Source organism: Anser anser (assembly GCF_964211835.1).
Source record: "Anser anser genome assembly, chromosome: 6".
Classification (NCBI taxonomy): Eukaryota; Metazoa; Chordata; class Aves; order Anseriformes; family Anatidae; genus Anser; species Anser anser.
The window spans coordinates 3,121,029-3,149,016 of record NC_139726.1 but is presented as its reverse complement, the minus strand read 5'-3'; the positions used below and the strand labels follow the sequence as shown (position 1 = coordinate 3,149,016).

Here is a 27,988-nt window from a genome sequence, read left to right as displayed (position 1 = left end):
TATAAACTTTATGTGTACAGTGTAAAAGTTCCTACACGGGAAGATACGAAACCACGCCTAAGTTTACATATTTCATCAAGTTGATCAGGCTGACAGAGGAATGTCACATACTGCCCCTTTCCTATTAGCAAGCCCTTAAATGCAAAAATTCGGTGCTGGCTATCTTGCAGACATTTTTAGGTAAGCAAGTTTCATGCCATTCAAGGACACTGAAAAAAAAAAATAATAATAACAATTTGTACAGTAGGAAAAGCTGTAACACCTAGATTTTTTGAAAACAAAGGCTGGTATGCCAATATTCATCTACTACCATCTGTTTTATTGAACTAAGCCTGCTGACGGGATGCAGCAAAGCCCTGCTGCCTTCTCCCAGCTTCTCGATATGCAAACCTCCAGCAGGAGCTCGGGGAAGCAAGGCTGCACCTTCCACTGTCAGAAAGTGCTCTGGAAGAAAGCACAATGAGCCAGAAATGGCCAAGGAAGGTGTGCCAACAGGAATCCCAGGGCATCTCTTCAGCAGGGCAGGCAGAGCAGGCTGCAGAGCACTCCTCGTCGTGCCAAAGCAAGAAGTCATCAACAAGGTGACAGGCACTGCCGAGATATTTAGCTGCTCCTGAACTTTTTCACTGAACTACATTTTGCTATAATATCAGCTCAATTCTTATTTTAAATTGTCTTAGCTCATAAGTAATATTTCTGAAAGGAGAGAATGTTAGATATAACAGAATAATGATGAAAATCTCATTTACTTAATAAAATTCCTTTGATTTTAAATCAAAACTGATCTCCATCCATTTGAACTTTAACTACCTAATTTTGTCTCGCATTTCAGATAACACATGGTAAATGTAATTTGTCATCATAAATGTATTATTATTTAATCATATGAAAGTTTTGGTTTATCTGGAGAAAATATTTATAGTAGTTTTAATACACGGGATCCATTCTTGACAGAAATGATGAAACAGATTTATCACTCCTGACAAATTATATTGCAAAACGTCCTCTCCTGCCTGCTTACAATAGAAATATTAAAAACATACACAACTGGAACACCACCTGTGATTCCCTTTTCTTTAGACTTATATCATGGTACCCTCAAATCCCTTTCCACGGTGACTATCCAGCACTTCACGTGCGAGTTACTTGTAAGAGTAATTCTATGAATGACTGAAACCTGTAGCCCTTTAAATCAAACCAAGTAGTGTTTTATTAAAGTGCCCAGCAAATCAATCTAAATCCAAGGATAATAAAGCCCTAATCAGGTGGTAGAAAAAATAATAGGTTGTCATGCATGAGGAAAAATAGGCAATCATGGAATGTTTTCTTTAATTAGGTTGTGTAAAGTGGAAGGACTGAGCAGGAACTGGCAAGACATTCATCATGAGCAAGGTGGGAAATTATTGAGATTACTGAGGAAGGAAAATTGAGTGTGATATACTAAGATTTGACTGGACAGAAAATTAAAACTCTTTCACTGTTCGTGTCACTTAATTTTGGCAACTTACTGGTAGGTATGAATGTTTGCAGTAGCATGAATCCAGATATTTCTGTAGCTTAAAGACCCCACATAACTTACTCAAACTTAGGGGCACTAGCATATGCAGATTCTGACTATGCATCCCAGAGGGGCAGAGTGGGCACTCTTCCCCATAGAGTTTTGGCTGGAAAAAGCACATGGATTCAATCGTTATTTTAAAATAAAGCAGTTACTCCTATTATCCCAGGTCATTAGTACATTGGCAGGTATTGAAGCTCCTTTACAAATTGCAAACACCACCAGACAGATTATTTAGACAGTCAATGAATTTTCCAAAGTTAGGGAAACCAGCCCAGTACATTAGTTTATTAGTAGTATCGGTAGTTTAGAATTATTTCTGAGCCACCTATTGCTAAATTCAGCTCTGTTATATCTAAAAATATTGACAGTACTAAGACAAAGCTATAAATGGGATCAAAAATCAATCAATAAAAATCCTAGAGCCAATTAGAGACATTCTTATTACGGAAATTATAATGCTCTTTAATTTGGTCAGCATTTTTATACCTGTGCTAAAGCCTTAGGTAGCACACCATATGCACACAGAGGACTTGGGTTCTGCCAAGCAATGACATTTCAGTATTGGACCAAGAAAGCTTTTTTGTCTTCTTTCTCATTTCATTGAGAGGTTACAATGGTTTATTAATGACTGTTTTGGAATTACGTCACTATAAATATTATCAAAACAGCTGTTGCTTTTCATTATTGGCCAATGAGAAAGAGAGATCTTAACTTTTAGCGGCCCTTCTCTCCCCATTATGCTCAACAGTGGCTTTTGTGCTATGAACGCTGAGAAAGTTCTTAAACATCTTTAACACTAATCCTAACCACAATGCCTCCTCATAAAATCGGTATAATAGCATAAATCGTTTGAAACTTCATCTGACTTCTAAAATATCTTCAGTTTCATGACAATCGTATCAAAATCCAAGAAATTTACAAGGCTTCCTTGTCTGAAACCTCACTATCTCCTTGTAAAAACCGCAGTTGAGGGGCAATTGGGATGGATGAAGCTACGGATGCTGGAAGCCCTCAGGTCTTCGGACAGAGGCAACCAATGTGCTTGCCCACACTGGAGCCGGTGACTCTGGGGAGGCAGACGGGGTAGCAGTGCTACCTGCAAAGCAGTGCTTTGTGCACGAAGTTTCGGTGGAGAGAGTCTTCAGAGAAAAACTAAGTTTGAGTCCAAGAGCTGGTGGTATCAGCCCGTGCCAAAGTCCCGTGCTCTGTGCTTTCTGACAGAAGTCCTACCCCCACCTTTGAAAAATGGTACTGTTTTCCCTCCTGTGTTGTTTTAAGAGTAAATAAAAATGCATCACGAAAGAATTTTCACATCAAAAAAAGTTTTGCCGTAATTTTCTCCTTATTAACCGCCCTGACCTTCAGGAATGGCACTCGACGTTTTCTCCTGAGGCTGCTTGGTCAAGCAAGGATGCGGGGAGTCGCCCGATGTAGCGGTTCAGAGCGCCGAGCAGAAGCGTTGCCACCTCCAGCCCACCTCTCCCGCAGAACAAACCTACAAATCACTTGTCACCAACTTTGATCTACCTTGTTTCAGGTGGTTTCCTCTCTGTCTATTATTTCTGCCAAGAGACCCGTGAAAATTAAATACAGACCCCATCAATGCTTGAGTGACCTAGTGCTCTATCGTACCAGCAGTGTAATAGCAATAAATCATTTCAACTTTAATCTATTGTTATTGATGAATGTACAATTATTTGTCATCTAATATGCTGAAAATGATGACCAAAGAAATAGATCAACTTTTTTTCTTCTCCCAAGTACGGCATTGATGGATTGTATCCCTAAGCTGTTATTACACTTATAATGTACTCTTCTGCTATGACAGCACAGCTAGTTTTTTAATCATTCCATAGTAATCAACTTAAGACAACACAGCAAGACTCATAACTCATGTACTTTTCATTTTTGGCAGTGATGGGAAATGAAAATGTTTTTATTCTTTTGAAATAATTCTTACCTGACTAGGCTGAAGATTGCTTTAAAATTGTAAATAAATGGTTGTTTATTGAGCTGGAACTGAAAAGTGACATATTAAAATGCCCATTTCTGAAGAAAAAAAATAATAATAGTTTAGGCCTGAGTGGAGCTAGAATTGGTTAAAAAAAAAACAACTTGTTTTTTCCTTTAACTGGTTCGCTGCTAACTAAAATCTGTACTTGCTGGTTAAGTTATACAAGCAATGCTCCTACCACCGTGTTTAAGAGCACAGCGAGTCTGTAAAGACAGACTGCCTTAGTAAAGTAATCTCAGGGTACATTTCCAGAAACCCCTTTTTGGCAGTCTGTGAACTCAGGAGCCCTGTTTACACTTTCAGTAGCTACTCAGAAGTGAGACATGTTCCGCAAATTGTGATTAACTTGAATTTGGTAGATTAACTTGAATGATTTTTGGTAGATTTCTGTTAACTGGAACAGAAAAGTCTGTTGGAAGGGGAAAAGAAAAATTTAATTCATTTCTCGTGGCGTTTTAGGGATCAGAAGAACAGACATTGCTTTCTAGGAGTTACCATGCTTCTGAAATGCATATGCAATATAAGAAAAATTTCTTGCACAGAGATACTTCAAGAAACTGTTTCTTGATCATACGTCTAGAAAAATGTAGCATTTCAACACTACCAAAGCCACACTAATAAAAACAAATTTTGCAAATGCTGACTCTGATCTGATGGTTTTCATTAAAAATAAATAAAAATACAGCATTTGCCCCATTAAATGTGATTTCATTTTTAATGCAGCCTCTTTGTATTTCACTTTTAAATGCTTATGCTAAAAAATAAAAATAAAAAACAAATCCACAGAGAACTTTTTGTCTACAGCACCTACAGGACCAACAATAGTTCTTTAGCATTTCTTTATTATCCAGCAACCTCAGACAGCCTTTGCACCACTTGACAGTCTGTGCACAGCCATTTTCTCTCCCCTCTGTCATCTCACCTTTATCTTCATATATTTCTAGCTATTTTCTGCTCACTTTTTTTTTAACACTTTTGCGGTGTCGTACCCTTTGCTGGGTGAAAAAATGACCTTCTGCCTTGCTGCTGCTGCAGCCGCAGCTCTGCTCTCATCCCGCTGACTCCCGCGGGTGGCTGCCACGCCGGGATCCGCCGCTCCTCTTCTGCCCCCTGACTCCATCCTCCTGCTCCAGCTTGTGATGAAAGCCCCTGTCCTCGTCTTCGGGGTTTATTTTGCCTCTGAGAATTCTTAATTGTGACCCTTCCGTCTTATTTCTCTCTTGTTTGTAAATAATAAACTCAGACACTTGCTCTCCTGTCTTTCATCTGTTTTCCCATCACTCCGACAGTTTTGGCTTCTGGGAAGTGATTTTCATTTCTGAACAATGTTGCAGACCGAAATCCAATATCAGGCTGCAGAAAACATCTTTCAGAGTTGTGGGTACCATACCCAAACTGGAGGTTTCCCTGGACTTTTGTGCTACTTTAATGCAGGTAATAAGTCTCGCTTTTCCTGCAAGCCATTAAACTGTTCCTCCCTGGTCTTGGGGGGGAACCCACGTGTCTGCAGCGCGGAAGAGCCGAATCCTCCAAAGAAAAAACTTGACAATGAAACTTGATGTTACTTTTGTTCTGAAATCCCTTTACTGTTATGGCTTGTTCCCTGTTGCCATTTAGCAGCAAACGAAACAATATCAGAATTTTCCTGACAATCATTATGGCCAACCATTTCCTCATTTACCAAGTTGTTGGTTTTTGTTTTTTTTTTTTTCCCATTGCCATTAACACAACTTCACTAAATGAAACAGAAACAACAGATAAGCCTAAACTTTCCAAAAGGACACTATTTTTATGGAGAAGCAGCATATTTTCAAACATTCCTAAGGAACCAGAGAAGCCAAAGTTTAGGTTCCTCGCCAGGGACCCAACACGGTGCAGACGGGACGGTTTGGGGGAACCTCCCACCCCTTCGCAGGTGCCTCCAGCTCCCACGGCTGCTGATCGCAGCTCAGGCAGACAGATCCAAGAGCAAAAGTAATTTCTAAAGAAACCAAGTTCACACTGGCCACCTCAGATCTAGGAAAACCACCTGCTGGAGACCCTCATCTCTAACCCAACTCCAAAACTGCAGCTATGCATGCTTTTCCTGAAGCCTATGTACCTAGGAGATGAATATAACTTTTTGCTGACCCTATAATGATCCTATGCCCATTAATGGCCTCCTCTGCACCAAGGTATCTGCCAGCCTGCTCCCACCTGCAAGTGAAGGATCTCGTGGCATGAGCCGGGTGAGAACCCACCTCTCAGCTCAGACTCACGCAGCCCACCAGCAACTGGACATTTTTCTCAAATCTAGAAAAATCCTCTTCCAAGACTTCAGCTTGAGCCCCGCAGACATTTGACTAAAAATAATTTAAAAAATAAAAATAAAAAAAAACTTTAGTTGGCAACAAAATTTCCCATGAGGAATTTGTAGGGAAGCTCAAAGCAGTCAGCCTCCCCCTGCGAGAGGGGATGTTGAGATGCAGCCACATCTGCATCCACAAGGAGCAATCCTCCAAAGAGACCAGGATACCGTTGCTGCTTTCAAACAAGATTGCTCCTTCACAACCTTTTAAAAATGTTAATTTTCCTAACTGCTCAGCTTGGATACTGGAACTGGTCAGCACGCAACCTTCCCCAGGAGAAAAAAAAAAAAAAAGAAAGAAAAAAAAAGTGAAAATGCTGCTGTAAGCAATGAGAAATGTAGATTACCAAATTTAACCAGCCTCCACAAATCACCAACTTCTTAGGTTGCAAAGGTCAGCCCTGGTATGGTTACTGATATATCCCGCTTCGTGATGTCTGTGCTCTTGTAAGGCTGAAATGGGCCCTATATGTCACACAGATTGGGTTTGGACTGCTGCGGATGGAGCACCGAGGAAGCAAAGCCATCACTCTACAGACGCACAACTCCCGGGTATCTCGTTACATAGGAAACTTGGGAGTCGAGTGTTTGTCTTCCACCCTGCAAGAGCAATAAATACCAAAAGTCGTCATCTCCCCCCCCCCCCCCAAATCCATTTGATGTTTGTAGTTTAAAAAGTGAAAATCAAATTTTTTTGTTCCTCTCATAGGTATATAATAGATGATAGATCTGTAATACGCAACGTAATTTTAAAAAATGGGGAAAGTGATTTAAAACAACCAGGGGACTGCTCCCCTTAATGCACCGCCTCCATTAGAAAGCCCGTGCACGCGGGTCTGAAAGCGCCCATTAATCACTCCCCGAGCTGGCCGAGCAACGGAGGAAGCACCGGGCTGGCAGGGCTTTGCTGGTTCTGCAAAAGGTCAGGACCTTTTACAATTATTTTACGGGGAAAGTACAGCCACACGCCACATGCATACACAGAGATGCAAGCAGTACTGCGCTGAGGCACGCGGTAACAGTTCTCCTCCCATAGTGCCACAGGATCTGACGTGAGATAAATCCATACCTGCTAAACATCTGTTCAAAACTCCTTTATACAGTCGAATTTCAAGATAGTCCCACAGCATAAAATACATGTTTCTAGAATAAAGAATGTGGGGTTTTGTTGTTTGGTTTTTTTTCCCCTAAAGGGTCTTTAGTTCCCTACTCGTTTTGTGTGCATTTCTCATCCTCACTTGTTGCAAATACCTGTAGCAATCCTTACTGCGTCACCTCTGCTGATCGTATTAAAACATTTTTTATCAATATATAGTACCTGAGCATCAGAGAGACAGCCCTATTAACTCGTTACCAGCAAGAATAATTGATTCAGCAAGATAACATCTTCACCAAGAGCACACAATATTCAGCTCCAAAAATCTGCCTGTTATTAAATGCTTGAACATCATCAGTGTTTGGCCATCATCAATCATGCCCTTTTGCATGAGAAATGACTAACAAAAAATTAACATGGAATGCTTTTCTTCAAACAACAACAAAAAGACCCAACAAACAATACCTAAAGTGCAGCCTGTTCAACCAGCAGACAGACTAAGCTGTATTTGCTTTTCCACAGTATTTGTTTAGGGAATTATGAATGTTGCTAAGTTGCTCGGTGCTCCTAGCCTTTAGCCATCATTATCAGTTATCTTTACGGGTAATAATTTTTCTTAAAATCATGACCCATTTGATATCTTAAAAACAGCAACATTAATTTTCATTTGTCACATAGTAGGGTATAAATTGACTAAATGTTAATAGCATTCTTCTTGAGTAATCAGTTCTACATGATTAACCTAAAAATTGCCAAAATGTTGTTTACTATTCATTTGTTTCTGAAGAAAAAGAGATCCACGATCCATGAGTAAGAACAGGATTAATTTAGTTTCTGATCTGTATTAAAACTTGCCACAATGATTCATAATCATTTTACCCAATATTTATCCTAACAGAACAATTTAATTCAGAGAGCTCCTTATAGTATAATAACGCTGCCCAAAAGCACCACTGCTTTCTCATGTTTGTGATTAGTTTAAAAATATAAAATACAGAGGTACATATGTTTATTTAGTTGAATTTTTTAATGCAGTATTGTAGTCTTAACTTTTCCTCTCTTTTTTTTTTTTTGATACAGGAAGATATAGGCAATGGTCTTTACCACCATCTAGTGGATCTTATTCCTTACAGCAAGCCACAGTTTAAAAATATTTAAGAAAAATAAATATTTAACCCATTATATATATGGAATTTATCTGCCTTATGGAAAATACATCGTTAGATAACATATTATGGCTATAGCTGCATATTGGAGGCCATCATCCAACACCACCACTTCATTACAAAGGGAGAAAACAGACTCCAAGGAGAAAAGGGCTTAAGTTTTTATAAATAATAATAATAATAATAATAATAATTAATAATAATAATAGTGAGATGGCATATAGGATATCCTTGAGCTCACAGTTACCTTTATCACATATAAAGAGCTCTGGGATCAGAATACTATCACAGATTTTAAACCGCGCTAGTGATTAACCAGCGATTCTCACAGATAGAAGAGCCTGCAAGATAAATCATTCCTCCCCTGAAGTTCTGGTAGGGTTTTCAGAAGCCCATGGCCACCTTACCAGCTATTTAAGCAGCGCAGGAGCTGTTACCCCCCAACAGGGGCTTTTCAAACCCAGCTGCAGGTGGCCCAGGTTTGTGCCTGCTCCCACCCGTCCTCATCGCATCTTTCTGCAGCCCACCCCCAGATCCCTCAGTGCCACCACGCCAGCAGGGCACGATGCGCCTACAGAGCCTCTCTCTGGTCTGGGGAGCATTTGGGGTTTCCTCCTGACAAAGGTATTCCTTCAAGGTGTCTGCAGAAAGAGAGGGAGCATTAAATCCCCCTGCTGTCAAAGCAGAGGATGTAAGATGTGCAATGATAATATTCTCCCTTTAAAAACGACTGCGGTGTTTCGTCCTTGAAGCACCAAAGCGATGTGCAACTAGAACGTGTCTTCAGGGATTTATTATTTTCTGACGAAGGGGGAATAAGAACACTGATGAATGACATTTTTCCCCCCCATCACATCCAAACCACACCTAACCTCACCCACCTGGAGGTAAGCATGTACTCATCTCTGTATGGACCAGGTGGTCTGCATCCACAGCTGCTGCATGTACATATGGCTAGGCAAGGTCACTCTATGGGAATATATAGCTCCGAAAGGATGTTTAGCATTGCTCCATGTCTGTAAAATTTGATTTTCCTCTCCCACATTGCAAACCGGGCATTTTTAGGTGGTGAGCAGGAGTGTCACCATGCCCATAGCCCTCCAGAAACTCTGACCTCCCGGTGTACAGAGCACACACAAAAATTAGCTCTTTTAGGATCAAGAGATACTTGTTGAGCTCCCCGCACCCATCCAGCCCCAACCTCCCCAGCACACGATGCTGAATTACCAGCAGTCTCCTTCCCAGCTGGTTTTTATTTTAAACTCCGGCCTTTAAAAAAATAAAAGGAAAAAAAAGGCAGAAGAAGAGCCCTGAGCAGGTTCTCTCAGTGATAGCCAGTAGCAGGGCCATGTCCTTCCTGCAGGGGCTTCTGATTTTGCACCTGATTAACCAGCAGCTCAGGGTCGGAGCCGTGCTCCTGGTGACTCAGTGATCTGGTTGACTGGCTGACAAGCTCCACAGGCTAGAGTGCAATTTACTTGTGTGCCCCAATTAGCAGTGCTAATTAGGGCACAAAATCTGTGTAAATTTCTTTTTTTTTTTTTTTTTTTTTTGGTAAGTCAACCTCCACTCTGGGAATGGCAAGTGGGCACTGCAGGAGAGGAGGGGGCTGCCCTACTCTTCAAATGCATGAACAGAGACAAAAAAAATACCCTTAGAAGGTATCTCCACGAAGGCAGAGGTTTGGTTGTGTTTTCTTAGCTGCTTCACGTGCCTGGATTCCAAATTTTACAGCACTCAGGAGCAGCAGTCACCAGAGATGGGCCAAGTGCTCGAGGTGGGTGCTCAGGGCTTGGTGCCCCAGGACAGGCTTCGCTCTCCAGATCTGCTCTGCAAACTTAGCTCTGCACCGAGCCCGGTGGTTTAGCTCCTGTTTCATTGAAAAATGCTAAAGTCTATGAAAGAAAGAACAGCAACACAGGGTCGTAGAATAATCTATTTCTGATAACATCAACTTCTGTAAGTTTTTCTTAAAACCACGCAGCAGAACAAAGAAGGATTTTCTATTAAAATATGCAGGGAATTACTTAGGCTTATATGCAATTATTTCAGCTGTGTGCCAGATACCACAGGTACTAAATAAATGCTGGTAACTCTTTTAACATTATTATTCGGGCATTTGCATACCGAAATGGCACTTCAGATGCTTAACTGCCATTAGCATGCATTAATATTTGTTTGGCATCCAGAGTTGTAAGTTAACTGTTTGCGTAAATATAGGCACAAAATGATTTGCGCACTTTTGCACATGCAAAAGTTATTTCTTTTAGGATCACGAGATACTTGTTGGGTCATTTTGGAGGCCGCTGCTCCAAAGGGGATCCCAGATTTGAATAGAAATACTTATCATTTCAAAGAGGATGTGTAAAATAAACAGCCTAGAAAATGAGGCGCTTTTTGCTCTTTTATCATGCCATTTGATAACACTGTAAAAGAAATGCTGTACACTTCTCCAACTCAAAAAAAAATAATAAAATCCATTTCAGAAGTGCAAGCTGATTTCATTTTGATCTATTATAATAATAAAAGAACAATTATCTCCTTCCTAGAAGCCTCGAGCCTAAATCGCCTCAAGTCCTCACCTCAACTCCAGGCAGGGTTTTGTGGTGCACCAGTGCACAGGGCTGTGCAGGGCTGGCCTGCAGGCACAGCCCAGGGACAGGGAAGGGCTGAGCTGGTGTCGGGGTTTCGGGAGGCTGATGTGCCACCTAACGAACCCTGTGCCCCCTGTTCCCCGGTGCGGTACCCGGGGTTGATACGATCACACGGCGTGCTGGTGCTAAAGAAGCCAGACAATTTGAAAACCTCCATTATTTCGCTATGCGTGGCATTTTTTTACTTTGTAAGAAAGAGACAAGATAATCTACCTTTAGGGCTGTATCATAAACGACAATCAAAAAGTTTGCTCCTGGTTTATTGAGATTTTACTTGATGTGTACACTTAAACAGGTCCTTACTTTGCAGACCAGTCAAGCTCACACATGTGCTAAGGTGTGTCTTTACGATGGACTTAGAAATAAGAGACATGTTATACATATTCTCTCTGAGCCAAAACAACGGTCTGTATGTATCAGGAGCTAAGCAGGAACGTGGATCAGGCCCTTTTTAATCACTCAAACAGGTACAGCCACATTTTGAAGCTGCTAAACAACAACTTTTAGAACAAATACAGACACAAGCAAAAATAAATGGAAACATTTCCGTTTGTGTAACTGCTTTGGTCCCAGCAGATATTTATAGCCTACTCTGAATCACTTACACCCTAAGATATGGAGACTCGTTACACCGACCCCAGCACCCCTCCTCACCCCCACATTTAACATTCACACTTGCGTAGGAGTTGATATTCAGCCCAGGTGAAGTATTCCCATATTCTTGCCCATAAAATATTTTGTTGTTGTTGTTCAGCCAATGTTTACTTGATAAAACTACACAAAAGCTTAAATTTCAGCACAGACCCTGCTAGTCTGAGACCTAACGTGCTGTCCTTAAGGGCAATTCATGGAGCGAAAGCCCATATAGTCCCAACATGTCCTAAAACAGGGTGGTGGAGATTATTTTATATATGCAGGTATATTTTGAAATAGATATATGTTAAGAACAATAATTTCAGTAAAACAAATTCTGAACTGTTCTCTTTTTTTCCAAGGTAAGAGGAATAAGCTCAAAGGGAAGGAGTCTGATAAAAAGGAAAGCCCAGCGAGGAAGGAACAGACGGGAACGGCACGTAGCTGGGAAGGAAAAATACTTGGCAACAGTAATTAATATGGAAATAATCTTCACCCACTCTGAAGAAAGCATGACATATGTTGAGGTCATTCCAACTCCGAAAATCTTTTCTAAGCCGAGTCCTTAAAGGAGAACGATTTCAATCAATAGGTACAAATACGCCCGGCTCCGCGGGCTACGCCAAGTGACCGCAGTTACCAGCACGGCCGAAGGAGAAGGGCTCAGATTTCCCAAAGAATGACCCAAAGGCATCCTACCCCAGCTGCCTTGCCCAAGTCAGTCTGTCCTCCTGGTGCTTCAGCCCCAGGCACAGTTTTCCTGCTGGCAATGACAAGCTCTGCCTGCCTGCATCGCCGGGGTGACACCGGGATTTCCCATGCAAGTCACACCTGCAAAAATATACTCGACATGACAGAGCTAATCAATGACAACACGGTGGGGACAGATGAACATCCCATCCACAGAGATCAGCCCGCTTCGTGTGAAACTCTGGGCCACAAATAATTCATCGCCCCTTTATTAAATAATTAGATATTAACAGAGAACCGCTGATTAGACTGCGCTGATATCATAGTGTGTATTTCCTCTCTTGACTTTGTCACCGAGGTCACCACACAACCCAAAGCTGAGGAGGAGAGAGGGAGACAGCGTATGGGCACGGCTGGATGAAGAAGCCTTTCATTAGCCCTGCTGACCCCCCATAATTTCATATGTCAGCAGCTAATCAAGGACTCACTGACATCATCAAGGGATAGGGAGAAAAGATCTCCCAAGGGACCGATCACTTCTCACAGGAGAAAGTCTCTACCCACACCAGGAGGTTACGTGTGTTTTGCAAATAAATAAAGTGTTCTTGCATTGTTTTTAATTAGCGTTGAAATATGTTTTTCTACCGTTGGCGACAATGATTTATTTTCAGCACAATGGAGGTTGCAGTTAAAGAAGTCAGCCCTTGGTAGTCCACTTGCTTCAGACTTTGTCCTCCCGTTGTACTTCACTTAAGAAACATAATCAAAATTATCTCCTTATGGCTTCTAGTCTACAGTGTGTCTAACCTCATTGGGTTCCCGGCCAGAAGAGGAAATAAAGGGACACTGCACTTTTGGTACAGAGTTGGATTTTAATCATTTTGTATTTACTTAATACTTTTATCCCAAAAGATTTTGCAAATCTAATCAGCAGAGCAGTTAATTCATCTGTGGCCGACACGAAGCCACCCCCCAAGCAGGACGCAGATGCTCTTTTAGCTCCAAAAGGTCAGCGTGACGGGGGGGCTTCACCCACATCAGCGTGGGGGCTGCCAGCAGAGCTAAGGACACTGACATGGGGCTGCCGGATTAGAAACCTCAATTTCAGCAGGATATTATGGGATCTGCAGGGATGAGAGATGGCCAAACCTAGCCCCCGTAATCCAAAGCACTTGATAAAGCAATGTGTTTTCCCACGCCCTGCCCGAGGGAGAAGCAATGCCCTGCGTCAGTGCTGCTGGCCTCGCCTGGGTTTGGAAGGGGCTGCCTGTCCGTCTGTCCATCCGTCCTGCCCGGCTCCTGCTGTGTGTGAGCTACTGACACCACAGCCCAGGTACCTAGGGCTGCAGGGGTATTTCTAGCATATGGCATGGAGGGGTAGCATCAGTTTCAGGGGACATGTATTTTGTATTTGAGACTAGGCGGCTGATCTGTGTAGTCTTTCTAAGATACGGGTAGAAACGTAACAAAAAACCTACCCATTCCGAAAGATAAATGACATTCAGCCTCCCACTGTGCTGACAACAAACCTCAGTCACCCCTTGTGACAAAATAGACCTCCCGCAGTCACCTGTTACAGCACCTTCAAGACTGGCTCCATATCACATCACATGGCCATCAGGCAAGAACCCCAACCAAAAATAATTATAAAAATGCATTCCCTGCTCACCATTACTCTATGGACCGAGGGACTCTTTGCAGCTGGACCTGATTTTGCAGGGTGCTGATTCCCTAAATTCCTAATGACTATGTGAGCTACATGCACAGTGTATTTCTATCTGTATCTGCCTACATAGCCACCTGACATCACGGTGGACATGCCATATCTGCATTGTTATCCATATGGAAAAACTTGCCCTACCCCAATAAGACATTAGATATGTATAAATAATACATCACCATCAACAATCTAAATAAAGGCTTTCTGAATAAACAGGTTAACTTGAGTGTATAAGGATTCCTTGTATCCAGAAAGGGTATGCAGATAATATGTATTCCCAAAACTCTATTTCTGAATGGCATCTTTTCTCATCTTTTAACCGACAGATTCTGCACCTGTAAACCTCAGTGGATCTCAGCGTTCAGTACTAATCTGTAACTGAAAATGTTGGAATTCCAGAATTAGTTAGTTCATCTTATCTTCATTCTGCTTCTTCTGTTTTGTTGAGTACAAATATTTCAATCACAAGGGAGTTGGGTGTAATAAGCTACGTTTTAGTTCAAATCATGACCATCTGTATTATAACACAAAGCAATTAATAGCAGCATAACCTGGAAAATGCCACTTATGATCAGTCACCTGCCGATACATTATAAACACATCAAAATCAAAGGTGAAATCATATTCACCTCGTAACGAGAATATTTCCTGTTCAAGTTGCTATGGAGGTTATTCCTTCCACAGTTCTTATGTAGAGGAACATCACTTATTTTTGCCTCTCTCCCAGGTAGGACTTTTGCTAATGTGTCCGCTTAAAACATTTCGCTTGGTCTATGGAGTATAAGCGCTCGATCCAACTGCCGAAGCACAGGCATCCCGTGCCATTTCTGCAGGGTATCCAAGAGGTGCCCCCAGGACTAGCAGATACAGCACTGGATCTGCTTGCTCCTGGCACGGCAGCCGGAGACCAGGCAGACCATCCATGCGCGACTGGAATGGCAATGGAATCGAGCTCTAAGTGCAATGAGTCTTGATGGATACTTTTCTACTCAAAAACTAGAATAATTGCTGAAACAAACAAACAAAACCACTATCTAGGGCCAATCGTGAAAAAATAAAAAATAAATAAAAAATAAAAAAAAAATCAGTGTTATACAGGTGGGATAATATTTTAAGAATAATGGCTTACTAACTTTCTTCAAGGATGATTTGGCTGCTTAGACAAGTAAGAGTTGCAGAAGGTTATGGTACTTCAGGTGTCTTCACTTCTAGTTCCCCCTACATTTCAAAATCAGAATTCAGAATAAAAAATAAAATAAAATAAAAAAATAAAAAATGTTGTATTGTTTTAAAATTGAATTCTGATTTCTTTTTGCAGCATATTACTTATCACTATAGTGAGACCTAATTCCTAACTTTTTTCTTTTACTCACACCAAGTTCTACAAGCTCCATTTATAAACATAAATATGAATTTAGCCCAGTTTTTACTTTCCTTAAATAGATACATAATTAAGAATAAGAATTTTTAAACCATGACCAAATAACCCCATTTGCTCCCTGTGACCTGGGTATAATCTTTACGCATACTGCCTAAATAACCTTAAATGATCAAATCCTTAAAACAAAACCTACCCAAAAAGGGGTATAGGCAGTAAAGAGAAGATCCAAACTCAAGGCAAAAATACTATTTTCTGAGAGTCATCATTTTAACGGGTTCATGAGACTTATAAAACAGGATAATTTGCCATATGCAAACCAGCTTTCCAGTTTCTTGGGGTTACCATGGTGTAGAAAATTCAGTAAATCTATATATAATCAAGCAATTTTTAGCGTATGTAGAAGACACATCCGATAACCCCATCATGGTCCACAGCCTTGTTATACAGTTTGTTCTACTTGGGATATAACATAATTTCACACCTAAAAATAGGTACTTTAAGGTACTGGGGGTTAAATATCTGTTCTCCATTCCTACTAACCCAGTAGTTGCAAAAAGAATCCTTTTTTTTTTTGCTGTTATTGCTATCTTAGTGCCGTGAAGAGGATTCAGCCAACCTTCTAATTTTAATTTTCTTCAAGGATCCCTGGAAAGAAATGTAAATTGTTTCTTTCAAGATACCGTGTGCTTTGTTTTCCTTTAAAATACATCACTAGAAGCAAAGTCTCAGCTTCAATAACTTCTGAATGTCAGCACATCTCCGATTTCTACAATGTGTGTTTTAGGCAGGGATATTGCGAGCGAGGAGCCTGTTCCAGCTCCACAATAATGCCAGCATTAATTTTCACTTATAATTGTTTCCTCCTTAAACAGCCCCATAGAGAGAGACTTGCATCCCTTCATTACACACAACTTATCGTGGCATTAAATTTGCCTAAATTGTACTCTAGTGCTGCCATACTGCTGACCCCTAAGTCTGTAAACAAATACATTTGTTCTCTATATATTTATGTTTTGTCTTCTAAATTGTGAGAAAATGAGCCTGGAATCTTCATATTGTAATTGTATCATCAAAGCCTGTTGAGAATACGATAAAGTAACCAGAAGTTAAATTATCAATAAGAGTCATTTATTTTGCATTTTTATTTTAAAGAATACTTATGAGAATTGTGATAAATTAGCAGTGACAAACTACTTCTTGCAGGCTGATTTTGTGTGGAGAGTTTAATTAAACATTGCAGCTGTTTATCTCTATGGTGATTAAATTTTCATATGTAAATTACATGTATTAAGATCAAGATACTTATGTAAATGTCACTTGCCTTAATGTTTTGTGTTACTGTTATTAACATCTAACCATCAGCTTGTAATCTTCTTGTATTGCATTACGCTGGCATGCACTACATGACTAAAATAAGTAGATTTATATCTTAATAACAAACAAGTTTTTAAAAAGAACATCTTACTATGTAATTGAGATGTAGATAAAATAAAAATAATAAAAAATAAACTGCCAAGTGTGAACTGCTGCAAATTTCAGAAGCTCATTGGTTCGAGCCACGATCCTTCAGCGCCTCCCATCCCCAGCACAGACCATGTCGGTAGGAGTTGGCTGGGTAGTGGTGACTGTAGGCACAAGGGCCAAACACAGGGCTCCAAGGCAATCATGAAGCTTGGGCTGCTCGAGAGAAAATCGTCATTTCAGTGTGAGCATCCTGAGACCCAACCAAACCTGGCCTTCAGACATCCGTATGTCCACTTAGAATAATGCTCCCCTCTGCCATACGGCAATTGAGGGGATAATGTTCTTTGGTGCTGTTGTCACTGGCAAGTAAAAAAAGAGAGCACTATTATCGTTCTGCTATAAACACTTCCTAAACAAAGAAAAAATAATCATGTTCCCATTTCAAGCGGAAAAAAAAAAAAAAAAAAGCTCAGGAACTACCTACATCTATTTTCAACAACCAAAAGAAAACCCTTATAGATTACAAATGTTTCTTCAGCAACAGCACTTTGAAGGTCTGGATCTTACACAGTCTATCAGAAAAAAAAAATAAATGGGATTTGCCGCTAGATTTTGCATATATTTTTTCTATTTTTGCTGTACCCTTATAAGAATTATTCTTATTCATTTTGATGACGAAGATTAGCAACAACTTGGAGTGAAGAAATAGGAAGATCTGCCACCTAATCTTAATTATCAGAGAGAGGGAAGTTCTTAATACAAAACTATGCGAGCCCAATAAAAGAAAGACTTTTCATTATGCCAGTCATGCTTGGAGCCAACTGAAAGGCAGACGCTCATTGATAGCAAGAAATCAAATACATCACTTGCAAAAACAAATTAAGAAACCAACGTGCAGTAGGCAATACACAGAAAATGAGATAAAAGCAGTTAGGATTCATTTCTTTTGGGGAATCTATAGGTTATACAGGATCTCAGAGTTTGTATTTGTTTGTGTGACGGTTAGGAGAAAAGGAAAAGATCACTGGGAGGTGGAGACTTCATTTTCTTACATTGTCATCCAGGAGGCATGCCACTATCAAAAGCAAGAACATTATCTCAATGATCTACTCAAAAGCAATGGAACACTTTGAAGATGCCCCAAATAATTGTATGGATGGTCTGATGGGCAAATTAAAGACGAGCATTATCTAGGGGCTTAGGATAAGTTCAATAACTTTCTCAGCAATACGATGAGCTTTGAAGAAAGAGCAGTCAGATAGCCTGACAGCGTAAGAAATTAGCCATTATTTTAATGGATACCATCCCTCAGTGCTAATAACTCCATCAGCTGACAGCCTGACTTTGTACTCAGAGGGTGCCATACATACATTCACTCCAAGTTCCCTTTTTATTTTAGGGTCTTAAATTACTTCCCAACGACTCTTTGGGGATTAATTCAATTTACTTACTAAACTCTCTATTTCCAAATTAAAAATATACAACGAAGATCCTTTCCATGTAGTCACACATTTAACTGCTGGAAAAGTGCTTATTCCCTTTCCCAGCACCATATTTCAGGTCTTAACAGAGGATGTTTGCAAACATCCATTGCAAATTTACCCTTACATTTTTTTATTTTTTTTTTCAAAATGCAATAACTCAAGTAGCAGTGAGTTACTTTTCTTCAATGAAATAGAGTCAGACTACAGAAACATCTGGGTTTGCAACTGCTTTTTCCCATGGAAAAGCTGTTCTGGAAGAAAAGTAAACTTTCCAACTTTTATAGATAGCCCCGTCTCCAATCAATTGGAAAGAGACCCAGCTATCCTATTATTATTATTATTATTATCATTATTATTATTATTATTATTCAATTTGCTGTTTTGAAAACAGCTTCTGAGCAATGCAATCCTATTGACAGCTACCCTGTACTGAGCACACATCGTTGATGAGACACTTCTACCCGTGACACTTCATCAGCTGAAATGCAATGACATTTTTGGAGCTGTTGGAAAGACCTCACCGAGACAAGCAAACCTGCTAACCCAATCCCAAGTGCCACCTCCAGTGTGGGAGCAGAAATATTGCCAGTTATCGGGGAGGTGAAGACGACATGTCCATTTCTCAGAGCCGTCTTCACCTGCAGCTTCGGGAGATTTCTTGGGCAATGAAGTGACATTCAGCTACGTGAAGAATTTGGCCTTGCGTGCATAAATGGATTAGTTTTATATTGCCAAGATGTTTGTAGCATCTCTTTCTGGAACGTGTGGATTTATCACTGCTACAAACCACCATGGCTTACAAAATGAAGTGGGGCACAGTAAAAAGACAGAGGACAGGGAGAAATCTTGTACTGCATGCAAATCTCACAAATGAATAATCAAGGAGAAAGAGTGAAACACTAAATGTTTGTAGGGTTTTTGTAAATTACTACATTATCATGAAGACTGTTTGAATCTCTCAGCAGCTCTTAAACATGGACAGATCATGAGGAAGTTCACCAAGAGGATTTTTTCTTCAGCTAGAAAACCTTCCTGTGCTGTTGAAGTTTAACTTGTCATGAAACTTCCTTTATTCACTGGCTGGGTGTCTACTGAAAATAAAAACCCTAAATAACGATTCTAGCTGGGATGGTTGGCAGCAGATCCACTACAATTACCAGAAGTTAATTAGAATTATTAAAATAACAAACACAATGCCACCAATATCATGCATCTACATGTAATAATGGAATCCAACAGTGCATCTGATTCATGAACTACATTATATTATTTTGAAGCCTTTTCTTGCTTACCAAATTAAATGTTGATGGATTATCATCTCTGAATAAATTGGTGGATTGAATTCTATTTATATAGGACCTAAAAATTAAGCTGTAGAGCAGAACTATAAGCAGCTCGTTGTCTCCCCGAACAGCAAAATAACTCGCAGCTCGTTTCTGCCTGTTGTTTCTCTGTTCACAGAACTACATTTGGAAAGTGCAAATTCCGAACTTCAAAGCAATTGGTCAGGCAATTTCACCAAACATGGTTTCATCTCCTATCTCTGATTTAATATAAATTTATTTAAGGCCCTCCTTAAATAAATTTCAAGTTGTCATCATCTTTGCACCTGCACTAAGATTATTTTAATCAGAGAGCTCGGACCAGATTTAACCCACGTTTGCCTCACTTCTGCACGTCCACAGTATGGTAAAGAACCTCGCTTCCTTTTCTGATGCTAAACTGCATTACGCAGCACGTGGTATTGGAAACTAATCTTTTAGCTTTTATATTGGCAGATTTAAAGAGTAGTTAGCTGACACATGCAGGGAAATATATTTTTTACACAGACAAGTGTTGCGAAGGCCACACGTAGTCATGTTTTTTTCAGTTTTTTAACCACTTCAGGTGACCATTTCCAGTCACTGGCAAAATGCAACCACCACTTTAACTGCCTTAACTTTAAAGATACAGAGCAACTTGAGCTACTCAAAGGGTGTCCCCTCGAGTCACAAGGAAAAGTGTAGTTCTCTTTCTATCCCATACCAGATATCACAGCCATCAGCCCATTCTTCCACCCTGTATATAAAACAAACAAACAAACAACACCTCAAAAAATATTATAAATACTATAAATAGTCCTCTTCGTATTTTAAAGCAAAATACTCCTAAGGGCAATAACCTGTTGGGATGAAACATAAGCAAGAAACCAAAAATTGCCTATTAGGATAAAAATAATTAGAAGCTGGGTAATGGATTTGCACCTGTTCTTCCCTCTGCTAAGAAAGATTCAACAGAACCATTAGAAAAAAATGTTCAAGGGTCTTCAGGCTGTAAGTTGCTTTTCTGAACTCCACATACATGGCAGGACCGAGTGTGGAAGAGGTACAAGACACAGCTCCTCTACAACCACTTAAAAATAAAGATTTCCACTTCCTTTGTGGGTGCCTTCTTTCCAAATTATTTTCAGATCTTTAATTCTAAATAGTTGCAAAGTTCTCTGCCCAAATGTCCCCTGTGATGCTGAGTACTTTATTGAACATTAAAAAAAATGGTAAACATGAATGTTTTGAAAAATCCTTTTAACAATACCCGGAAAGTTAAGTTACAGATAAACTGTCCTGCAGCAACTGTAGTTTAAGAAGAAGCACTGAAATATAACCCAGTCATGGCCAGGTTTTCACTGTAAAGTGTAACAAACCTGTTAAGTGCCTTTACAATATGAGCAAATCTTATAACATATTAGATGAAACATAATCGAATGTCTCTACCACTGTATTTAATATAGGTACAAAAAATAAGCTGTGTATTTTAAGTGACTTAATGTAGATTAATTAAATGCTAACCCATAAGCATAGGATACAATTTTAATGATTGTGACTACATCTCCTTTTTCATTTGCTACTGCGACCCAGATAATAAGGGAAATAAAAGTGGTTACCTGGCAAAAAAAACAAAGACAATTTAAATATCTGATTTATCAAGTACTAAGTCATATAATTGACTAACTCAAGTTGTCTAATCACTTTTTCTTCTTCACAGTCCAGCCCATGAAACACTGAAATAATAATGTAATGTCACCTAGTTAAAGTCACAAAATATAGACAAGAAGAGTAAGAGGGAACAACTTTCCCTGGTGCTGGAACTTGACCCGAATTTTAATGCCCAGTGTTGCCTAACCCATCCAGGTGGCTGGCAGAGCAAACCACACTGATCAGCTAAGCACCCAAAAAGCTTACACATATATTCTGAGAGCAAATACATACAAACCCAAGCATCAGGTTGCTCTGCATGTCAGAAACTCTTAACTTTAAAAATAATAATAATAATAACAGAGAGCTCCACTACAACTCACCATGACTTTATCTGTAAACACATTCAATAAAGGCCAGCCTCTATACAACAGCTCTCCAAAACAAGTAACACCTCAATTATGATAAAATTGCAAATAACACCCCTAATGCACAGAAATACTGTAGAAATAGCATGAGGTGATGGGGAAAGGCATGTGTCAGGACGGGCTGATGTCCTTATCCAGCACCGCAGATGTGGCCGCCGCGTGCACGGACACCCAGCTACGTAGCCAAGCTCTTACACGTGCGTGCCAATTCCTCGCTGAGCACGTACAGCACAGCTAACATGGCTACAACTCAACAAAGAACTAAATTTGACCTTTGTCTCACTCCTCTAGAAACAATATGAAGCCATGAAGACTCCGTCACTCATCTCCTTGACCATTCTCTCGATACCGCTTCTCTTCCAATCTGCTCCTTTTCGTTTCCCAGAATATCTAGGGATTTTTACTAATTAAATAATTTCACACCATATTATCTATGGTTAACATGAAACCAGGCTTTACTAATTTGATCTCCATATGTCTAGCACCATTTATTCATGCTGTATCACCATCTCTGAACACAGATTATATTTGACCTCTTGGTCTCTGTTCTAAAGCTTTCACAACGCTCACAGCTATTGAAAGTCAAAAGAGTTGAGCGTAACCCAGCACAGACAATATCTGGAGTTAGCTAAATATCTAGCTGAATTGCAGATTGACTAGCTAGAAGTATTTTCTTGTTTAATAATTTTGCATAAATTTTCAAGGAAGTTTTACTTAAATTTTCAAGGAAGTGGAGCACTAGAAAAGTAGAGATTTGGCAACCTTTCTGCTGCCTTTTGCCCTCCCTCTCACTTCCATCCTCTTGATTCCTCTCTCGATGTCTCCAAAACTCATCCATTCATGGGTGCTCATTTCCCTTGGTTTTTATTATTGAGAAAATACCCTTTTGATTTCCAGGCCATCATGAATTTTCCACTTTCCCGCACTGCATGTGTAATGCCCCATCCCCTGTAAGGCATGAAGGTGCGCACACCCAGCGCGGGCTCCCCTGCCCGCAGGGAACAACCCCATTTGTTTAGCGTTTGCCATGAGTGGATGTGGATTCTCTTGCTTTTAAAATCTTCCTCTGTAAATTTTCAAGCCATGGTGATAGTTTTGGTGTCTTCATTCCCCGCGGGTGATAAACTTAATTAGAGATGAGTGAAAACAATATAATTAAGATAGCCGCTCTGCATTTCCAAGAGAGCTGTTCTCTCTTGGAAAACAATTAAATCGAACACTCAAACACTTGAAACTTGTCCAAACTGTGTGTGGGGCATCACAGTTAAGTAAACAGTTGAGAAGTTTTAAATATTGGATCCCTCATTAATTCCCGCACAATGAGTTTTCTGAAGACCTACAATAACAAGGTGCAGTTTGAAAAACACAGACTTCCTAGATATCATCCTCAAAGGCCTCAAAGCTGCAGAGGACACACAGCCTCTGTCCCTGCATGTTTTCAAGCCCTCAGCAGTAGGCCTGAAACTGCCTGGGCCAGAAGGTTGGGGGAAATGGACCTGGAGGTCCCTTCCCACCCAAATTCTCCCCACCAGCACATTGCCTCACTGTGCACATTATAACTCATACTGAGAGACAACAAGAGTTCATATTTTTCGATCACCAGGCAGGCAACCAGAGCAGCCTGTCGTGCTGACACCTGAGGGGGAATGTCATTTTTAACATTGATTTCCATCGCTACGACTGAGTCAAAAGAAGTTTTATCACTGACTCAGAAGCTTTCATGAAACCAGGCCTTCGTGTACCAGTTACCAAATCAAAATTCCACCCAGCAGAAGTGCGAAAATATTTTCAGCATATTTATCAGCACCTCCTCTTGCTCAGAACGAAAACAAAATGGCTAGATTATATGGGAGTGAACGGCAGAGCGTGAGTCCTGTGTGCTGCCAGTGCCCCCAGACTTCTGCCAATTCATGTCACTCCCAGCCCGAGTGACCTCGTGCGATTTTATTTAATCAGCCCACTTCCAAATCCTTTAAAAAACAAGTGAAGTTAAATAACAAATAGCATAAATATTTTAATAGGCCTTCACATTACCAACTGCCAGACCAGCTGTCTAGACTGCAAGAGTATTTGTGGTTGCTTTTTTTTTTAATTTTTAATATATTTCTTCTTATAAATCAGAAACAAATCTACACCACGGAAAGCATCTGTCTTGGCCGTGATCCCTGGGCATGGCACAGATGTGTCCGTGTGGATGCTGGTCCCCTGAGCAGTGCAGGGTCCTGGCTCCACAGCCGCACCCACAGTGCTTCCCCATCCTCTCCCTGCTCTCCTGCCAAAGAGGGAAGAGGACAAAGAGAGTCCTGGCCTCAGCATATCAGGCTCAGCTTCCTTCACAAATAATTTTTGACACTACACAGAAAAGAAAATGGGAAAAAAAATCATTATAATACTATGTATTTACCAGCAAACCACAAGGCAACAACTCCCAAAGAGTGGGCTGCGCTTCATCCGGCAAGTATTATGAGAATGCAATGGCTTTTATGACAGATACCCCTTTATTCTGAGTGTTTTATACCACAGGCTGTTTGAAAACACACGGAAGATAATGCTCGGAATACCATACCCCAAAGAGACCAGACTAGAACAAGGTGATATAAGTATCTACAGCTGCATATTTAACTGTGTGTTCATAGAGAGAAGGAAAGATGCTTTGAATCTGTAAAATACCTCTGAAATTGTACACCACCACCCCCTCCCCCCTCCAAAAAAAAAAATAATAATAATAAAATGCTCCTATTCCAAACTTTTTTATAAGGTAAATGTACTTTGAAATGTTTATGAAACTATGAGACAGTAATTTCCTGAAAGCAGAAAGACTTTTCATGGAAAGACATAGATAATACAAGCTTTGGCCATGAAACATGAAAAACAAAACAAAATATTATGACATGAAAACAGTGAGCTGATGATGACAGTTCTCCCATCTCTTCATGTCCAGTGCACTCTAGCCTCCAAGTTCAGTTTTTAAAGACAGTCATAATACCCAATGGAAGCAAAGGAGAGCTGAGCTCACTAGCTGAATTTTAAGGAAAACAGCAGCAATATTTTTTCCTCTACAGAAGATGGAAATCCCACAGAGGCAATGCAAGAGCAGCAATGTACGACGACTAGATCCAGCCTTCATAGCATGAAGGTGTACATGCATGCCCACAGCCACAGTTTTCATTCTGAACATTTACCAGATTAAACAATAAATAGACCAAAGGTATATACTTATTTCATTTAATTAACATTCAGTGAGCTATAGTAGTTAATTTTAAAATTTTGTACGGTGCTGAGGACGCTGTTTTTTATGAGGAGTACTTATGTTCCTGTAACATTGTACTAATAATGTGCTCTCTGTTTTCGCCAACTTGAAGTTAAAAAGTTATGTGGAGCTTCGGCAATAGGTTGCATTCAACTAAAAAGATTTTGTTCAAACACTTGCTATTGCTCACCCTTGGTGGTCCCTAGACTTCTGTAGGATACCACCAATATTTTATTGACATTTCTCCTGCCCAGCTAAATTCCTGCCCTGCCTTCAGTAGAGCCCAGCCCTACATGACGGACCACTGGGTTCCCAGGAGTGAGCTCTGCCAGCAGCTCAGTGCGGTGCAATCGCTCTCTGTGCTTTGACACAGACTTTATGGCCAGGTTTGTGCCTTTCTGAAACAAAAAGTATAGATGCCACCATGGCTCTGAGCCCAACAGAGGAATAAACTTTAGCGATATTTCTCTCCTTTTTTTCTTGAGCAGTGGAGAAGGTCATTGTACGGTTGTGTTAAAACTATTATTAAGTTTAATTATTTTTTTTTAAGGCAACTTCCGTGTTTTCTCGTGGCTGGGGGAGCAGGAGGCGAGGTTTGCGCGCTGCCCCCACACGAGGGCGCCGTCCCCTCAGAAATGCGCGGCAACCGGGGTCCGGCTCCAGGCCCGGATGGCCCCGTGCAGGCCTTCGGGGACACCAAAGTCATTTTCCGAACTATTCCTTTATAATTCGAGTGGGAGGCGAAGGATAAGACAAATCTGTTCCTCAGCTGTGACATGAGGGGGATAAAACTTTTATATTTTGCCCCATAAATTGTGCCTTTGCCGGCCTTGCCCTCACCTTCGCCTCCCACTACTGCCTGGGCCCTGGCAGCTCTGTCAGCCAGGCTCAAGCAGCTTCATTGCTGCCATCTCTGCAATTTTTACCCTATTTTTGAAGTATTTACACGTAAAAGCTTTACTTATATAACCTGAATCTCCCCAGACACCCTATTACTGACATAATTCATCATCAGGTACATGCTAGAGTGGTTGAAGTGATTTTTCAACTCCGAATCACACAAAACATGTATGCAGAGATAAAACAGTTAAAATATTTAAATCACAAATGTTAATTATGCAAATTGAGCTCACTTTGGTATCTTAATCCTCCCTCGCTGCTGCTCTGTCATGTGCACTCAGTGTGACTGGGTTCCTGCGGAGAGGGTGTAGTCACAGCCATGTCCTAATACACACCCAGGAGGGAATGGGATGAAGCTTGCACAGTCCTAAATCTGCTCCTTCCTAATGTCGAATGCTTGACTCGAAAACTAAATAACGGAGCTTTCCTCGGCAAGCCCTGATCGCCTCAACATGGCATAAAGAGGAGGCAACTCCCCAGTTTGGGGGCATCCCCCCTAGATGTTCCAAGCCTGAACCCAGATGAGGCGAGGCCCAGAAGTCAGCCTGAGCGCCTGTGATGGAAGTCACTGTCATGGTCCGTCCTGGTTCCCCTTGCAAGAATTACAGCAGGTTATACAAAAGGACTTTGGAAAGGAAGATCACCTTCAAGTGAATGTGTAATTTGTCAAGAGTCGTCTTGGGATATTAAGATATAAGGACATTTCTCCCACCTTACATTACAGGAGCTTCATGTAACTTTCCATGTTTTGCAAACTTTAACAATTACCTTGAAGTAGGTGTCTTCCCGTGGTAAGCCAAAATATTAGGGAACATGATTATATATCTGTCCTCAGCTTCTCACTGCTTATAACCCCACATGATCCAAAAGCTTGAAGACAAAATTTCTGAGACACAACTTACACCTACACCAGAGCCAGCTGCTCACATATTTAAAGCCATGTATACAAACGTGTATCGAGTAACAAGAGGGTGGCAGAACGGGGAAGCACCACACGTTTCTACCTACTAATTACCATCAAATGGGAAAAGATTTGATAATATGCTGTACACTTCTCAGAAGAGGTCTCATCTTCTTTCTTTACGTTTATTAACTAACTTGGTCTATAATTAAAATAACAGCTTGAATCCCGGTGATAAAGCGACACGAATACTTTACTCTTCACTTTTTCGCTGATGTGCAGCATGTTTTGTACCATGAATGATCATTTTGTCACATTGCCTAATTAATAAAGAATAAAAGAGCATTTCAGTTGGGTTCAGCCTTATCTAAAACCTTTGTTCCATGGCCTTCTCCCACTACTCACAAACAAGCAGGCTTGGCAACGGGACTTTCGTCCTCCGGGCAGAGCTCAGGCAAGCCAAGGATGCCTCCCCAGGGGCAGTGCTACAGGTCTCCAGACATTTAGGTGTTTATGTGAATTAAACATCTGGTGAAGTCAGCACTACATAGACATGAAACAATGGAAAGTAAAGCTTTTTTGAGATCAGCTAGGCTCCTTTCCTACACACACACGCATTTAATTACAGCAGTTGGATCAAGCTGCCAGTGCCTTATGCTCTTTTTCTCCCCATATATAATATGGAAAAGTAAAGACTTGACAAAGAATTATCCTCTTGGTTTCTTAAAAGATATATATTTCACATTTCCAAGTTAGCCATTAAATACATTGTACTCTGCTCATCAATCTTTACCTCTCATCTTAGACCCTCAGGATGCAACATGAGCTTTACAGGAAGCTTTCATAATGCTGCCCATCCTTGACCACATTGTTTGGGAGAGGCTGCTGCTCACACCATCACATTAAATTCCTGTGGTTTTATCCTGAGTAAGTGTTATTTGGAAACTTTTCTTTGAATGCAAACAGGCAACTGAGCAGATTTATGTATGCCTGTAGGTATGCATATGCACACAAATCACATGCTGTATTTTATCTTCCTTTAATCTTCTTCTCCTTCTATTAATTCAACATGTGCTCTCAGGATGGGACTACCAGAGGGATGATGGGCACGCTCAAATCCTGGCCACGCAACTGGCCTCACCACACTCCCATTAAAGGCAACAAATCATGAAGCAAAATTTCATGTACCAGCAACGAACTGCCATTGCTACCTGGAACTGCCTTCCAAAAGCAAGAATGTAATGAATGAGCAAAGGAGCCTTCTCTAATTCATGCATTTATATAATGTCAAAAATTATGTCGCTGATGCTTCCATTCATCTAAATTTGCCTGGCAATAAGTCAGGCTG

The 27,988-nt window shown here is 40.6% G+C and overlaps 1 protein-coding gene and 1 long non-coding RNA gene across 5 annotated transcripts in view; both read right to left on the bottom strand.

Annotated features, from left to right (window-relative positions):
- LOC310901250 (uncharacterized protein) overlaps positions 1–27,988 on the bottom strand; it is a 721,588-nt gene that overhangs the window by 521,052 nt on the left and 172,548 nt on the right. Inside the window, exon 3 of one of the 4 annotated variants that reach the window (XR_014585670.1) lies at positions 16,366–17,085. The exons of the other annotated variants lie outside the window; for them this stretch is intronic. The gene's annotated coding sequence lies outside the window, so the exon portion shown is untranslated. Of the gene's footprint in view, positions 1–16,365; positions 17,086–27,988 lie in introns of those variants that run through there. 4 annotated transcript variants of the gene reach the window in all.
- Positions 501–9,402, bottom strand: LOC310901282. Its single transcript, XR_014585701.1, has 3 exons — positions 8,432–9,402; positions 6,992–7,065; positions 501–6,522 (listed from the first exon to the last, which is right to left on the bottom strand). It is a non-coding gene; the product is annotated as an uncharacterized lncRNA (long non-coding RNA).